This window comes from Tursiops truncatus, chromosome 17 (genome assembly GCF_011762595.2).
Source record: "Tursiops truncatus isolate mTurTru1 chromosome 17, mTurTru1.mat.Y, whole genome shotgun sequence".
NCBI classification, from domain to species: Eukaryota; Metazoa; Chordata; class Mammalia; order Artiodactyla; family Delphinidae; genus Tursiops; species Tursiops truncatus.
Window position 1 is genome coordinate 28,371,096 of NC_047050.1, and position 18,629 is coordinate 28,389,724.

Consider the following 18,629-nt stretch of genomic DNA (forward strand, 5'->3'; position numbering starts at 1 on the left):
CTTCAACATCTGGTGGCAAAGGACTGCCCATGGCTGGGATTTTAGCTACAAACTTGGAAAGTAAAAGGTAAATTTTATGTTTAAATATAAGACATCAAAGGTGGATAAAGTTTAATATGACTCTCCAAGAGATCCAAGTTCCAAATGTTAAAATATTAATTGCATTACTTTGATTGTTTTACTATTTAATTACTTGGTTTATATACACACAACACTCTCATTCATATTACACCTGTTCTGCATAGTTTTCAAGGGTTGGTGAACAGCAGGTAGGTAAGGTCCATTTGGGTTGAATTATTAATAGTATGCCTTAGAACTTTACTTTCCTGAGTCCAGAAGGGATTACATCAACCTTTGCAGCAATCAAGGCTTCATTGGAATTATTCAGTGTCTTCCTTCAAATAATCTATTTTCTTTTCTGCACCTCACCTGTGATGAGGCTGTTTTCTTATCAGTTACCCTATGTTCCTTAGTTTTATCATTTGATACCAGATTTACACCTGGTATGATTTTTAATATTCCTTTTTTGTTATACAGAAGTCATACATTTTCTGTCATTGAACCTCATGTGAAAAGTTGATCATGCCCTCAGTTGATGACACCCCCTCATGCTCAGTGCAATACAGACCTTTCCGGTCTCCTTTTCTTTATCCACATTTTCCTGATCCCCCCAAGCACATTCTCTTCTCTGATGGACATCTAATTTTTGGATATGTTTTTATCCTTCTAAAATATAATATTTGTAAGAGTTTTAATGTGCATATGTGGCATTTTGTGGTAGACAACTAAATTGCCTCCAATTTCCAGGAATCAAATAATGCTGCAATGAATACACTTGCAAATGTTACATAGTGGACTTTGAGAGCATTTCCCTGAGATTTATAGCCAAGTGTGAGACTGCTGGGACTCTGGGATTTTTGCATGATGGGTTTCATTAAGTACCATCAGATTGTTCTTCAGGGCAATAGGAATCTTCTGCTCTCATCTGTAATGCATGACGCTTCCAGTTTACACATGTTCTCATCCGTATTGGGCAGCATCCAAATTTTAAAATTTTTCTATTTTGATGGCTCTGAAATGGTGTCTCATTGTTTAATCTGCATTTCTTTTGTTACTGATGAGTTTGAGGATTTCTTACCCATTCAGTTTCCTTTTTGTATGATTCTTATTCTAGTGCTTGTCCATTTTCTGTTTCTTTTGATTTGCAAAGGTTTCCTATTTTTAAGATATTAATCCTTTGGCAGTTTTAGATATTATTGGTATCTCTGCCATTCTGTAATCTTTTAACTTTTCCTATAGTATTTTTATAAAAGAGAGATCCCTCATTTTGATATAGTCCAATTTATTAATTTGATAAGCATATCTTGTATGTCTTGTTTAACTACATATTTTTTCTACCACAAGATCACAAAGATATAACCTCTGCATTTATTATATTGACTTCATAATTTTATATTTATATATTTAATCTAGTGTTCATCTTTATATAAGTAAAGATTCAGTTTATTTATCTATATATACTGAGTGAGATTTCCCAACATAATCTACTAAACAATGAATTGTTCTCCAATGGTTTTGATGCTCCTTTTATCATATATTAAGTTTATATACATATAAAATTATATATCTATACAATATATATAATATATATGCATACATATTAGCTCTCTTTTCACTTTCATTGATTTATTTGTCTGTTTTCCATCAATATCATTTTCTTTTTATTACTAAGGCATTGTTACTTTAATATCTAGCAGAAATAGCACCTCTCTTTGCTCTTATTTTAGCCTTGCTGAGCTATTCATAGATTTTATATTCCATATTAATTCTAGAGTAAGTGTTTACATATTTTGAAAAATGTTGCTAAAATTTTTATTTGGATTACAATAAATTCAGAGATTATTTTGGAGGAATACTGACAACTTTACTATGAAATTTGCCCATTTGTGAACATGATATATTTCTCCACTTATTCACATCTTTCTTAATGTCTTTACAAGCCTTTTAAAATGTTCTCTGAAAAGGTATTGTACTGTATCATTTTAATTATTTCCTAGAAATTTTATAGTTTCATTGTTATTGTGAAAATAATTTCATTTCTATACCATTTTCTGCTTGGTAGTTGTTGATGTAGAGAAGAGGTTGGCAAACTATGACCTAGGGGCCAAATCTGATCTACCACCTGTTTTTGTAAGTAAAGTATTATTGAAACATTGTCTTGTCCATTCATTTACATACTGTCTATGATTGTTTTCATGCCACAATGGCATTTTGACCTTAAGGTCTGCAAAGGTGAAGATATTTACTAACTTGCTTTTTTACAGAAAAAGTGTGCCAACCCATAGGGGAGAGGAAAATGTTAGCCTTGAATTCTGCAGTTATTCTGAAGCCTTATTAGTTCTACTGGGTTATTCCTTACTTTTCAATTCTTAAGCAACATATTCCTTTCTCTTATATTATTGGCCATTATCTCTAATGTCATGTAATAATTGACATCCCAAAGTCAATATATGACCTCCCCACTCCTCTTTGCTTCCACTCCTTTTCTCAGGGCATTTGCAGTTGTTTTTTCTTCTGTATGAAAAATTCCCTTTTCCCAACAGCCACTCTCTTTTGGGTTTTTCCCAAAAGCCACCGGGCTTTCAGGTCTTGCAGGTCTCTGCTCAAATGTCAGTTAGCAGTGAGGCTTTCTACCACTGACAGCTCCCCTTTCCCCTGCCACCATATGCTGCTTTCTTGGTACTTCTCACCATCTGATATAATGTATTTATATTGTAAACAATACATGTTTATATGTTCATTACTTATACCTAAAGTGAAATATAAAAAATAGGATATATAGCTTCCATTGGAGCAAGAAGGAATATTGGAAGACTTGGAGGAGAAAAAGGAGGTGGGCTTGGGACATGTGGAATATGAAGGGCATGGCTAATAACTAGGATGGAATGCTTCCTTGTCTATATGGTCTGAAGTTCAGGAGAGAACTATGAGCTAAAAATACTGATGTGAGAGTCATTAGCCCATTATTTGGCATCAAGAATCCATAGGGTCTTGTTTCAATTGTTTGATGATTAAAATGCTTTTAACAAGCATTAGATACTTTTAAAGACCAAAAACACCTTAGAGACTTAGGAGAGGATCTATTTTCAGGAAAAGATGAGCAATGAACTGGGAATTATTTTAAGACTAACATTTTCCAAAGAAGGATGTGTCTGAGGAAAGTGCTCTAGAAAAAGCCCTCTACATGATTAAGTCAAACCAGGGAGGAATTCAAGGGTAGCCACATGGTCTAAGTATGAGGGGAATTCAGCCAAGGACAACCAGCTATTCTACTAAAATATTTGTATTTATTGATGGAAGCATGTTCAGAGTAGGGTGGAGTGGATGAGAGGGTCAGGATGGAGGCAGCATGAGTCAGGGAATCCAGTCAGGGATAAAAATAGAGGAGACAGTTTAGAATAGCAAGTAGATTGCAAAGTGGACTATTACTAAATAAAGAACGAACAGGTGCCCACAGCTCTTGGGCTAGCTAGAACGAGTGACCTTGCTGGAAAGGGGAGCCTCCCTTCCCATGCTCAGAGGGTGATCTCGCTCTCTCACAGCTACACAATAGGAAAACGGCCTAATCTAAGAGTCTTACTGGCTGGGAAATTCTGACTCCTCTTCAGGGGCTTTTTCCTTGAGGTCTGCTTCTCACTTTGAAAGACCTGCTGACTAGTGTCTGACATCAGAGTCCCAAGTCTGTCACTTCCTAAGCATTATCATGCAGGTGCACTCTAACTCTAGGCTATGGCCTTCTTGCTGGACTCCTTAACTGATGAAGGTCACGTGGGATCTCAGTGTAGTCTCTGGAGATCACCTGGAATGCCCTCGAGTCTCATGCAAATAGCATGTTAGATTCTCAGACAATTACCTAGGGACTTGCTGAAGGAGTCTTCAGAAGCATCCTTTCAACCGAGACCCTCCCCATCCTCTCTTGGAATCTCTGGCTGGATTTGATGGCTTTCTGAATGGTTTCATTTTATAAATGGGAATGAACCATATTAAAAAGACTAAAAGAAGATTCTGATAAAACATTTAGGATAGTTGGGAACTTCTTTTTAAAGCTTTCTTTCTTTTTTTTTTTTTCCGTTTTGGTTAAAGATTGTGTCATCCTTAGCTCCTTCACCCCTTGGCTCTATTTCATGTAGGTGAGAGACAGTGAGTCACTTATCAGCAAGTGGGGAAAGTTGAGATATAAACAGGAGCTCTGATTTTTACACTGTCTTATTTTAATTATGGATAGTTTTTCTCATTTGGAACTTTCATGGGGGAAACTTTTGTAAACCAAAAGTCAATGAAGGGCTTCCTTGGTGGTGCAGTGGTTGGGAGTCCGCCTGCCAATGCAGGAGACACGGGATCAAGCCCTGGTCTGGGAAGATCCCACATGCCGTGGAGCAACTGAGCCCGTGCGCCACAACTACTGAGCCTGCTCTCTAGAGCCCGTGAGCCACAACTACTGAAGCCCACGTGCCTAGAGCCTGTGCTCCGCAACAAGAGAAGCCACTGCAATGAGAAGCCCACAACCAAGAGTAGGCCCTGCTTACCACAACTAGAGAAAGCCTGTGCACAGCAACAAAGACACAATGCAGCCAAAAATAAAAATAATAATAAAAAATAAAATAAAATAAATAAATTAAAAAAAAGTCAATGAAGAAAAATGTCTCAATTGAATATATAGACAGATATGAAAGCAGACAGATGGATGGATGGTTGGATGAATGGATAGAGTGATAGATGGTAAAAGAGAAAGGAGAGAGGTAGAGAGAGAGAAAGAAAGACAGACAGACTAATACTTCTTTTTAGTCCTAAAAGTGACTTTTGTTAAGAAGTATTAGCTGATCCAGAAGACTTTGTGCAGGAATCACATCTTGGGATCTGAAGAGTTCCAGATCTTTCTGATTGGTTACCAGTATCTTGCATGCTTGAATCCTTACTCTCAGTCACTCCTCAGTGAACCTAAGGGAAAAGAATTGTGATTCAAATAAAATTGGCCCATTTTAAGACTGGTCCGAGTTTGGTATTACACGTGAAAACAAGGAAAGAAAGAAAGAAGGAAGGAAAGAAAGAAAGAAGGAAAGAAAGAAAAACAATTCCAGCTCCAAAAGTTATTGAAAAGTAATGTAGTCCCTTACTGAAAAGTATTTGAAGACATACAAATGGGAATTACACAATGGAGTTTACATAGTACATTATAAACTATACTTCTTAAAGTTCTTTATTAGATATCCCTTTCTCTCCTGCAAATTCTCTGTGGTTATCAAATCTCTGGATACCCTCAACCCCATTATAAGCCTGTCTTTTTAGATGAACTTTTAGATGCAGAGCAATCTATTCCCTCCCTAAAAAGGCATAACAGCATGTGTGTGTTTCGGAAGGGGGGGGGTGTTATCTGTTATTATTACTTATTTTTGTTTTTATCACATAGAGATTGACCCTTTCTTTCTCATTAGGAACAAAAGTTATACATGTATGGATATACAAATTTTTCTTTGTGGTATTAAAGACTTCGGTCAAAACTTATAAAGTATATGCCTACCCAGTTGTCCTCCCTGTAGTCCTGAGAGCTGACATTTCATTGGCAAGGTAGGAGGAAGGAAAGAGAAGAAGGAAGCTAGGAATCATTTGGGGACTGCACAGGAAGTGAATATCTTCTTCTTATAGGGCAGTGGGAATGTCACAAGGTCAAGTCTGAAGACCTGGCTTCAGGCCCCAGCAGCCTCTTCCTGCTGGAGAGGCCTTGGGCAGGTCACCCAGTCACCTGGTGCCTCAACCTCCCTCACTAATCAGTAATGTGGAGTACTGGTCTACCTATCCTCCTCAACCTTAGCTGCTGCCCTTGCAAGTTAATCAAGAGGCTTGGTGCTGATTTAGTCTGTCATTGAGCAAGTCTAGGCTCTCCTCTCAGTCTCAACCTCTCCTCCCATTAAATGAGTTTGTTGGGAGGCACACAGGAGATGACAGACATGAAGATGCTTTGAAAATTATAAGCACAATCAAATAGAATTCATGGATCCAAGAGAAAGAGTCATGGTTCTCCTTCCTTTGTATGAACTTTTTGGGAAGGTTTTTGGTATAGGAGACTGTATTCATTTGCTAGTGCTGTCATAACAAATACTACAGACTGAGTGACTTAAACAACAGAAATTTATTTCTTCACAATTCTGGAGGCCAGAAGTCCAAGATCAAGGTGTCAGCAGGGAGAGATGTCATACTGTGGCTTCTCTCATTGGCTTGTAGATTTGCCATTTTCTCCCTTTGCCCTCTCACTTTCTTCCCTCTGTGTATGTCTGTGTCATAATCCCCTTTTCTTGGATTTGAGCTCACCCCAATGACCACATTTATCTTAATTACCTCTTTAAAGTCCCTATCTCCAAATACAGTCACATCCTGAGATATGGGTGTTAGGATTTAGCACATGAATTTGGGAGGAGGGGACACAATTCAATCCATAACAGGGACTGTCACCTTTCTTTCTTGAGATGTTAGTTTTGCTTTCAAGATTTGTTATATTACTGACTTATTGCAACTGCCTTAAGTTGTTTTGTGAGCCCTTTGTATTTGAGGAAACACTGAAATTCTGAATTCCATATTTTCAGGTGTTCAGTTGGTTATGGTTTCAGGCAGGAGCAGTAATGTCCTTGAAACCTTGTTCATCAGTCCCCTTTGAGACTTGTTTATGGTTTTCCTGTTGATTCACAAAGAAGTAAACATTACTAGTGATTCGTCTTAGTTGATAACCAGCTTCCAAAAAGAAAAGAACATTTCCATTATTTAAGATCTACTTTAAAGGAGTAATTCATTGTCAATTGTAACTGCCTAAACCATTTTCTGGTGACCAACTAAACCTAGTACTTTTCTGTACTTTTGTAGATCAAAGACAAAGAAATGGAAACTATAATTTTCCTTAATCTCAGCAAAATTTGTATAAAGTGCTGAAACACACAGGATAATTTCTTAGGGAAAGTTTACATTCTCTATTTGTTAGGGTGGCAAACATAGAATATATCTAAGGCCACCAAGAGCCCGAGTAGCCACAGGTGTGGCTCCTTGCCTCTCTGCAGCCCTGCTCCCTGCTTCTCCAGTGGTGGCAGCCTGCAGCCACGGGCCATCTCTAAAGTCAGGCTGATGTCAGATCTGGGCATGGGAAGTGGTCTGAGAACAGAGGGAGAAATATCCTGACCCAAATATGCAACACGTGCATCTTGGGAGACACTTAAGAGAGCGTGTAGCATTCGAGAGTGAGTCATTTCCTTGGAAATTTCTAGATGGAAAAACTGAGAATCAGAGAGGGCTAGTGAACTCTCAGACAAGTGGTCAGTAGCCATGTGGCTGACAGGGTCTTGGTGCTCCACAGGTCAAGCCTGTCTCAGGCCTGTGCCTCTGAGGAGGGAGAGCCGAATACAGGATGTTGGTCCACAAGAGATCTCCCAGTTCCACGTAATATCAAATGGCAAAAATCTCCCAGAGATCTCCATCTCAACACCAACACCCAGCTTCACTCAATGATCAGCAAGCTACAGTGCTGGACACCCTATGCCAAACAACTAGCAAGACAGGAACACAACACCACCCATTAGCAGAGAAGCTGCCTAAAATCATAATAAGTCCACAGACATCCCCAAAACACACAAGCAGATGTGAACCTACCCACCAGAAAGACACGATCCACCCTCATCCACCAGAACACAGGCACTAGTCCCCTCCACCAGGAAGCCGACACAACCCACTGAACCAACTCTTGCCTCTGGGGACAGACACCAAAAAAAACAGAAACTATGAACCTGCAGCCTGCAAAAAGGAGACCCCAAACACAGTAAGATAAGCAAAATGAGAAGACAGAAAAACACACAGCAGATGAAGGAGCAAGATAAAAATCCACCAGACCTAACGAATGAAGAGGAAATAGGCAGTCTCCCTGAAAAAGAATTCAGAATAATCATAGTAAAGATGATCCAAAATCTTGGAAATAGAATAGACAACATGCAAGAAACATTTAACAAGGACCTAGAAGAACTAAAGATGAAACAAACAATGATGAACAACACAATAAATGAAATTAAAAATACTCTAGATGGGATCAATAGCAGAATAACTGAGGCAGAAGAATGGATAAGTGACCTGGAAGATAAAATAGTAGAAATAACTACGGCAGAGCAGAATAAAGAAAAAAGAATGAAAAGAATTGAGGACAGTCTCAGAGACCTTTGGGACAACATTAAACTCACCAACATTCGAATTACAGGGGTCCCAGAAGAAGAAGAGAAAAAGAAAGGGACTGAGAAAGTATTTGAAAAGATTATAGTTGAAAACTTCCCTAATATGGGAAAGGAAATACTTAATCAAGTCCAGGAAGCACAAAGAGTCCCATACAGGATAACTCCAAGGAGAAACACGCCAAGACACATATTAATCAAACTATCAAAAATTAAATACAAAGAAAACATATTAAAAGCAGCAAGGGAAAAACAACAAATGACACACAAGGGAATCCCTGTAAGGTTAACAGCTGATCTTTCAGCAGAAACTCTGCAAGCCAGAAGGGACTGGCAGGACATATTTAAAGTGATGAAGGAGAAAAACCTGCAACCAAGATTACTCTACCCAGCAAGGATCTCATTCAGATTTGATAGAGAAATTAAAACATTTACAGGCAAGCAAAAGTTGAGAGAGTTCAGCACCACCAAACCAGCTTTACAACAAATGCTAAAGGAATATCTCTAGGCAAGAAACACAAGAGAAGGAAAGGACCTACAATAAAAAACCCAAAACAATTAAGAAAATGGTAATAGGAACATACATATCGATAATTACCTTATATGTAAATGGACTAAATGGTCCCACCAAAAGACACAGACTGGCTGAATGGATACAACAACAGGATATATATATATATATGCTGTCTACAAGAGACCCACTTCAGACCTAGGGACACATACAGACTGAAAGTGAGGGGATGGAAAAAGATATTCCATACAAATGGAAACCAAAAGAAAGCTGGAGTAGCAATTCTCATATCAGACAAAATAGACTTTAAAATAAAGACTGTTAGAAGAGACAAAGAAGGACACTACATAATGATCAAGGGATCGATCCAAGAAGAAGATATAACAATTGTAAATATTTATGCACCCAACATAGGAGCACCACAGTACATGAGGCAAATGCTAACAGCCAAATAAGGGGAAATAGACAGTAACACAATCATAGTAGGGAACTTTACCACACCACTTTCACCTTTTTTGATAAACTATTAGCCAGACTACTCAAGAAAAAAAGGGAGAAGACTCAAATCAATAGAATTAGAAATGAAAAAGGAGAAGTAACAACAGACACTGCAGAAATACAAAAGATCATGAGAGATTACTACAAGCAACTCTATGCCAATAAAATGGACAACCTGGAAGAAATGGACAAATTCTTAGAAACGCACAACGTACCAAGACTGAATCAGGAAGAAATAGAAAATATGAACAGACCAATCACAAGCACTGAAATTGAAACTGTGATTAAAAATCTTCCAACAAACAAAAGCCCAGGACCAGATGACTTCACAGGCGAATTCCATGAAACAATTAGAGAAGAGCTAACACCTATTCTTCTCAAACTCTTCCAAAATGTAGCAGAGGGAGGAACACTCCCAAACTCATTCTACGAGGCCACCATCACCTTGATAGGAAAACCAGAAAAGGATGTCAGAAAGAAAGAAAACTGCCAATGTCACTGATGAACATAGATGCAAAAATCCTCAACAAAACACTAGCAAACAGAATCCAACAGCACATTCAAAGGATCATACATCATGGACAAGTGGGGTTTATTCCAGGAAGGTAAAGATTCTTCAATATATGCAAATCAATCAATGTGATACACCATATTAACAAACTGAAGGAGAAAAACCATATGGTCATCTCAATAGATGCAGAGAAAGCATTTGACAAAATTCAACACCCATTTATGATAAAAACCCTCCAGAAAGTAGGCATAAAGGGAACTTTTCTCAACATAATAAAGGCCATATATGACAAACCCACAGCCAACATCATCCTCAATGGTGAAAAACTGAAAGCATTTCCACTAAGATCAGGAACAAGACAAGGTTGCCCACTCTCACCACTCTTATTCAACATAGTTTTGGAAGTTTTAGCCACAGCAATCAGAGAAGAAAAGGAAATAAAAGGAATCCAAATCAGAAAAGAAGAAGTAAAGCTGTCACTGTTTGTAGATGACATGATACTATACATAGAGAATCCTAAAGATGCTACCAGAAAACTACTAGAGCTAATCAATGAATTTGGTAAAGTAGCAGGATACAAAATTAATTCACAGAAATCTTTGGCATTCCTATACACTAATGATGAAAAATCTGAAAGTGAAATCAAGAAAACACTCCCATTTACCATTGCAACAAAAAGAATAAAATATCTAGGAATAAACCTACCTAAGGAGACAAAAGACCTGTATGCAGAAAATTATAAGACACTGATAAAAGAAATTAAAGATGATACAAATAGATGGAGAGCTATACCATGTTCTTGGATTGGAGGAATAAACATTGCGAAAATGACTCTACTACCCAAAGAAATCTACAGACGCAATGCAATCCCTATCAAACTACCACTGGCATTTTTCACAGAACTAGAACAAAAAATTTCACAATTTGTGTGGAAACACAAAAGACCCCAAATAGCCGAAGCAATCTTTTTTTTTTTTTTTTTTTTTGCGTTATGCGGGCCTCTCACTGTTTTGGCCTCTCCCGTTGCGTAGCACAGGCTCTGAATGCGCAGGCTCAGCAGCCATAGTTCACAGACCCAGCAGCTCTGCAGCATGTGGGGTCTTCCCAGACCGGGGCACGAACCCGTGTCCCCTGCATCGGCAGGCAGACTATCAACCACTGTGCCACCAGGGAAGCCCAACCAAAGCAATCTTGAGAGCTAAAAACAGAGCTGGAGAATCAGGCTCCCTGACTTCAGACTATACTACAAATCTACAGTAATCAAGACAGTATGGTACTGGCACAAAAACAGAAAGATAGATCAATGGAGCAGGATAGAAACCCAGAGATAAATCCACGCACATATGGTCAACTTATCTCTGATTAAGGAGGCAGTAATGTACAGTGGAGAAAGGACAGCCTCTTCAATAAATGGTGCTGGGAAAGCTGGACAGGTACATGTAAAAGTATGAGATTAGAACACTCCCTAATACCATACACAAAAATAAGCTCAAAATGGATTAAAGACTTAAATGTAAGGCCAGAAATTATCAAACTCTTAGAGGAAAACATAGGCAGAACACTTTATGACATAAATCACAGCAAGATCCTTTTTGACCCACCTCCTAGAGAAATGGAAATAAAAACAAAAATAAACAAATGGGACCTAATGAAACTTCAAAGCTTTTGCACAGCAAAGGAAACCATAAACAAGACCAAAAGACAACCCTCAGAATGGGAGAAAATATTTGCAAATGAATCAACTGACAAAGGATTAATCTCCAAAATTTACAAGCAGCTCATGCAGCTCAATAATAAAAAAAACAAACACTCCAATCCAAAAATGGGCAGAAGACCTAAATAGACATTTCTCCAAAGAAGATATACAGACTGCCAACAAACACATGAAAGAATGCTCAACATCATTAATCATTAGAGAAATGCAAATCAAAACTACAATGAGATATCATCTCACACCGGTCAGAATGGCCATCATCAAAAAATCTGGAAACAGTAAATTCTGGAGAGGGTGTGGAGAAAAGGGAATGCTCTTGCACTGCTGGTGGGAATTTAAATTGGTACAGCCACTATGGAGAACAGTATGGAGGTTCCTTACAAAACTACAAATAGAACTACCATATAACCCAGCAATCCCACTACTGGGCCTATACCCTGAGAAAACCATAATTCAAAAAGAGTCATGTACCAAAATGTTCATTGTAGCTGTAATTACAATAGCCAGGAGATGGAAACAACCTAAGTGCCCATCATCGGATGAATGGATAAAGAAGATGTGGCACATATATACAATGGAATATTACTCAGCCATAAAAAGAAAAGATATTGAGTTATTTGTAGTGAGGTGGGTCGACCTGGAGTCTGTCATACAGGATGAAGTAAGTCAGAAAGAGAAAGACAAATACCATATGCTAACACATATATATGGAATCTAAGAAAAAAAAAGGTCATGAAGAACCTAGGGGTAAGACGGGAATAAAGACACAGACCTACTAGAGAATGGACTTGAGGATATGGGGAGGGGGAAGGGTAAGTTGTGATAAAGTGAGAGAGTGGCATGGACATATATACACTACCAAACTTAAAATAGATAGCCAGTGGGAAGCAGCCGCATAGCACAGGGAGATGAGCTTGGTGCTTTGTGACCACCTAGAGGGGTGGGATAGGGAGGGTGGGAGGGAGGGAGATGCAAGAGGGAAGAGATATTGGAACATAGGTATATGTATAACTGATTCACTTTGTTATAAAGCAGAAACTAACACACCATTGTAAAGCAATTATACTCCAATAAAGATTTAAAAAAAAAAAAAAGAAGAGTATGGATCCAGTGACTTTGTTGGGAGTCAGGAACTGGCTCTCATAACTAACCCTGAGAGCACCACAGCTTGGACACAACATAATTTCAGTTTCCTCAATTAAAAGGAAATCAGTCAGTAATTTTTAAGTCCCCCTATGTGCCTTGCACTGAGGGAGGCATGTAAGTATTAAAAGAAATGAGTAAAACACAGAGTTTGTCTCAACGATCTTGCAAATATGGCAGAGTTTTCTACAAATAATTACTTCTGTCTTATTTCCTCTAATGTGCTTTGAAAAAGACAGAAACGATCTAGGCATTATGAATGACAAAAGGAAACAATTGGAAATAGTTGCAATAAATTCTTCTTGCTTATAATTTTGAGCAGAAAATGGGTATTATAAGTCTTTATTGTCATTACGAGGGTGCATAAGATCTACTCTCATCTTGGTCCACTCTGACCCAGGACCGCAGCACTGTTTCCCACACAATTTAGGGATACTGCAGTGTGAGGGGCTCTCAGAGTATCACTGATCTGTGGTTTGTCTCACCCACAGGTTATCACATCATGTTCTGTGTGAATTGAGCTCAGTCGCACTCTGGGCAGTCTGCTCACTCGCTGGCTTAGAATTGTCCCCACCTGTGTCATGGCCTCATCCATCCACTTGGTCTTTGTCTCGACCCCTCAGTCCACGGTCCTGGAATCTCCCTTCCTTGTCTCCCTTGTTTTCTTTTCTGGCTTCCTTTTGGGGTTTTTTTTCAGGTTTTCCTTCACGTTTTCCCCTATTTTGGTCCTCTAGTTTTGAAATACTTTAGCACTCATATTTTAATCGCTCCTGAATCAGAAGCAGAATTCTAGCTATGCCCACACCTGCAGATAACTATATTCCTCATAACAGTTCCTTTATTTAAAAAAATAACATAAAAATTGCATACCTGTGATCTTATATTTGCAACCGATCTCAATGTCTCTGCTTTCCTTTTTCTTCCTCTCCCCTCACATTGATACAGAGTTTATTTCCAGAACTCTGTAATCACCCTGTTGTGGGAGAAGGGACAGTTTTCTCGTAGCAGATGACATTACATAGTCTGTGTGGGCAATGCTTAAGTAAAGCAGAGTCTTGTACAATTATCTTAAAGCACAGTCTATCGAAATAATTCTACCCAAAATCTTTCATTTCCTGAATTAGTGGCTTCTCCATATTGGCTCCAATGCTTACCCATTAAAAATGAAGAAACCAAATGTTAGGTAAGAGAATTCCATTGTCCAGGCTCTTGTCCTATTTTATTTTTTTCCAAAGATAGATAGTCGCAATGGTTCTGGGTATACAAGATAAATGAAGTGCCTCTAAACCTAAAATAATCCCTGTGGTGAGAAAGATGCATGAGGATCTCCTGGAAGGACAGATCCCCAGATCCATACCATCTACCTCCTAACACTCTTCTATCCACTGAGATCAATTACACTTCTCAGTTGTAGGCCTTGAGTCATCAAGTCAAATCTGACTTTAGGTACAGTTACTAGGAAATTGGCTCTTGCTTTGCTACTCTTTACTACCAATTCTCAAGGGCCTTATTCCTCCATGCCTGAGGCACTGGGTAGATTACCAAGCCACAGACTGATTTTCTCTGTGACTAATGATTTGTCTTGCTGTGAAGTTTAAAGTTTGAAACAATCCTCCCAGGGACAAGTCTTGTTCTTGAATGCTAAATCTGAGCTCCTTGCTTTTGTGCTCTGCCCGTCTCAGCAATAAGCCTAGAAACATCCATCTTCATTTGGACTTCTGATGTTATATTCCCCAGATGGCTTCCTTTTTCCTTCTGTCAGACTCCAGTAAGCATCATCTACCTATCCAGACTTTTCTCTGCTGGGCCTCTATAAGCTCTGGTCTGACTTTACTTGCTCTGTCCATTTTTGGCTCACTAAGGCCTCATTCAAGTAACCAGTGGTTATGCGTATCATATTCATGGCTCTATAAGTCAGTAGAAATACAGTCACAAATTTTACAGGAAACTAAAAATCACAATGCATACATACTACCCTGCCAAAGGAAGCAATGCTTCTTTCTGCACCCAAAGGAGTTGAATTTTATTTTCAGCTGAATATCTTTAATGTGCTCGGTGCTCATTTGTATGTTTTGTTTCATTTCCCTGGTTAATGAAAGTAATATTCATTTCTTTCTTTTTTCCAATGAGCCTTTATCTCAGCTAAGTCAGAGTGTTCACAAAAGGCATTATATCAGGTAATTGGATTTCATAGTGAAATTAAGTCTGAAAAAAACACCCTTTTACTTGTCCTCTTGTAGAAACATTTCTAAGGTATAATAGATATTTTTTGCCTTAGTAAACAAAATAGAGTAGTACCCCCTTATCTGCAGTTTCATTTTTCACAGTTTCAGTTACTCATAGTCAAACGCAGTCCAAAAGTATTAAATGGAAAATTCCAGAAATAAACAATTCATAAATTTTAAAGTGTATGCCCCGGGCTGTTCTGAGTAGTGTGATGAAATCCCATGTCCTCCTGTGCTGTCTTGCTGGGTCCTGCCAGGGATGTGAAACATTCCTCTGTCCAGTATATCTACCCTGTATATACTACCTGCCCATTAAGATAGGAAAAAAAAAAAATATATATATATATATATATATATATAGGGTTAGGTACTAACTGTGGTTTCAGGCATCCACTGGGAATCTTGGAACTTATCCTCACAAATAAGGGGTAACTACTGTATGATAAGTGGATTGACTCTTATTTGGAGGATTTCAGTTCTTGCCCTGTTTTAAGGCACTGGATCATTAAGGTCAAATGTATTCATTCTTTCAATGTTTACCAAGTACAATGTCCTTAATGATGAATAGGTTCTGCCTTAAGAAATCTTAGAGTCCAACAGGGGAACATAATCCTCATATAGAGTAACATTCATGCAGAACAGAATGTACTAAGTGCCTTATCAGAGAAACGTGATTTTTCTAAGTATAGGAACTACAGAGGTTATAAGGTATTGGCATAACTAACGAACCATGTCCATCCATTCATTCAACAAACAATAACTGGGCAATTTCAAGCCCTGAGATACAGATACATGGGGATGACTTTCCTGAGAGGTGGGGGATAGACCATCAACAAACATACCTAAATGCATAGATGTTAAGTGGTAGTGAAAGCTATGCAGAAAGATAGAGCTGAGGAAGTGCAATAGGGACTGTGGGGTGAGGGTGAGCTGCTTGTTGACACTAGATGCTCAAGGAAGACCTGAGTTATGGTGTTGTTTGAGCAGAGACCCAAAGGAAGGGGTGATCATGTGAGTAAAAAAGGAAAGAGTGATCCAGGAAGAGGAAACAGGAACAGAAGTCCTAAGATGCAAAATTCTCAGAGCTTCTGGAACTTCTTGGTAGTGTTTGAGGTAGAGCAAGGAGGCCAGTGGGGTTCAACAGGGTAGGTCTGGGGGTTGGCAAGAGGAGAGGGGTTCAGAATCCTAGAACAGGCAAGGGCAGGTCCAGAAGGGTCTTGAACGCTTTGTGCTATGCAAGCCCCCAAGCCCAACACATTTTCTCTCCTCACTCTCCTATTTTGTTATCTTGTTGTCATTCTCCTATAAGAAGAAACTGGAAAGGAAAACACAATGTTAATTAAGGGTTCTGGCAAGCTGAATTCCATTTAATTGAGGTGGAACTGTAATATACTGTTTTGCATTTAATTCTTAAGTCCTTTCACATGGATATTTTTCTTGTCCCGGTTAGATAATATACGATCAATATCACAAATAGTCTTCAATTCTTTTTCCTATTCTCTTGGAGCTCTTAGATCCTAGAAGGGCTCACAGTCTAGGGCTAAAAGAGTCAACTTTTCATATTGTGGTTTACCCTAGACAATAACTTCAGAGAGGTCATTCTTCTGTACCACCTTCGAATCTTATCCCTCAGTCTCTAGGACTGGCCCTTTCATGCCATTATAAACTGGCCAGGGATTGTAGGGAGACTGTAGCCACTTATCATCTAAGAGAGAGAGAGAGAAATCTGAAGATATGGAAAAAATAAACATTAATAATTTTTCTCTATATTAGTCTCTTATCTTAAGAGTGTTTGTTTATGGGTATATCTCAAAGTTCTGGGAGTTATTTGGTAAAACACTCTAACACATCTAATATTACATGAGGAAATAAGTTACCTAAAGATAAACCATTTCTTTTCATAAGTTGGGCTCAGCGTGTTTTCCATAAAATAAGCAAAGCTGAATCTTCCCTGCAAGAGAAACAACCAAGTTGCTCTGACAATTATTATAGTGCTCTGTTTTGACCAAACCTAGGGTAAGGAATGGCATTCCCCAGGTTTTTTTGTTTTTAAGTTTGAAATAATTTTAAACTTACACAAAAGTTTCAAAAATAGTATAAAGTGTTCTTGCATATCCTTCACCCAGTTTCATCAGATGTTAACATCTTACATGAACATAGTACAGTTACTGAAACCAGGAAATTAATACTATTCACTAAATACAACACTATTAACTCATCTACACACTTGGTTAGACGTTCCCCAGCTTTCATGCTCATGTTCTGTTTCTGTTACAGAATCTAATCCAGGGTCCACACACTGCATTGAGGTGTCATGTCTCCTTAGGCACTTCAATCTGTGACAGTTTCTATTTGTCTTTCATGACTTTGACCCTTTTAAAAAAGATACCGATTCTTTATTTTGTAGAACGACCTCCGAATTGGATTCGTCTGAGCTTTTTTTGATTAGATCGAGGTTATGCATTTTGGACAATATTATCACAGAAGTGGTATTGAGTGCTTCCTGGTGCATCGTATCATCAGGAGGTACAGAATACTGACAGGTCTTCTTACTGGTGATGTTGACTTTAATCATTGGGTTATGACAGTGTCTGCCAGGTTTCTCCAGTGTAAATGTTCTCCATGACCAGCGTTGTGCTTTAACTTGTGTTATACTCTAGCACTCTGCCTGACTCATGCTGGGTGTGCAATAGATGTTAATTGAAAAAAAACAAATAAATTAACTTAAAACTAATGTAACAAAAGTAGGTTTAATAGTAGGATTAGTTAAATGATTCCACGACATTTTCTGACTTAATTAATTTGGTTCAGAATTCACCACCAAATTCCAACAAAGCTAAATGTGAGACTCTGTATCTAAATCACCATTTTTTGAAAGGTGCCTAAGCTAACTTGAGCAATTTTGATATTGGATTGCCTTTCCCTTGCTACTGCTTGTGTTTGTTGGGATCACATTTAAAAATATTTTGAAATGATTTTTATATTTTGAATAGGAAAAGCGTACAAATAGTTAAAAGAAAAGGCATAAGCGTATACAATGAAAAGCAAATCATTGTTATCTGCTTCTGTGTATCATCCCAGAGATAGTCTATGCCTATACAAATATATATTTATACGTGTATGTGTGTGTTTCTGTATCCTTTGTATTACTTTTTAAACACAAATGAAGTCATACTTCACATACTGTTCTACATCTTAGTTTTTTTTTTAAGTTAACAGTATGTCATTCTTTATTAATTTACTGAGATTTACCTCATTCCTTTTAGTGGCCAAAGAACATTCCATCATACTTACACACTATAATTTTTTTCATGAGTCTCATTAAGAGTTTATATTTATGGTTATTTCCAATATTTTGTGTTTTAAATAATGCTTTAATGGATATCTTGGAATATACTTTGGTCTTTTTGGAGTTTTTCTTATTGATTATTAAAGATTTTATATACAGGAAATTATCAACTTGGCAATAATATATGTTGCAAATATTTGTTCCAGCTTGTTTTATATCATTTAGCATTATACACTTATCCTGCCGTTTTTCACCAATCAGAAATTTTTAATTTTTACATATTAAAACTTATGATTCTTTTATTTTCTGAATTCTAAGTTTGGTTAGGACACAGAAATGCATTCTCTACTCCAAAGCTAAAAAAACATTTTCCCTTGGTGAATTTATTTACTTTATTTCCATTGAAATAGAACAATTTCAAATTTTGTTTTGGTATAAGAAAGAAAGTAGGAATTTTATTTTATTTTTTCCAGAGGTCTTCAC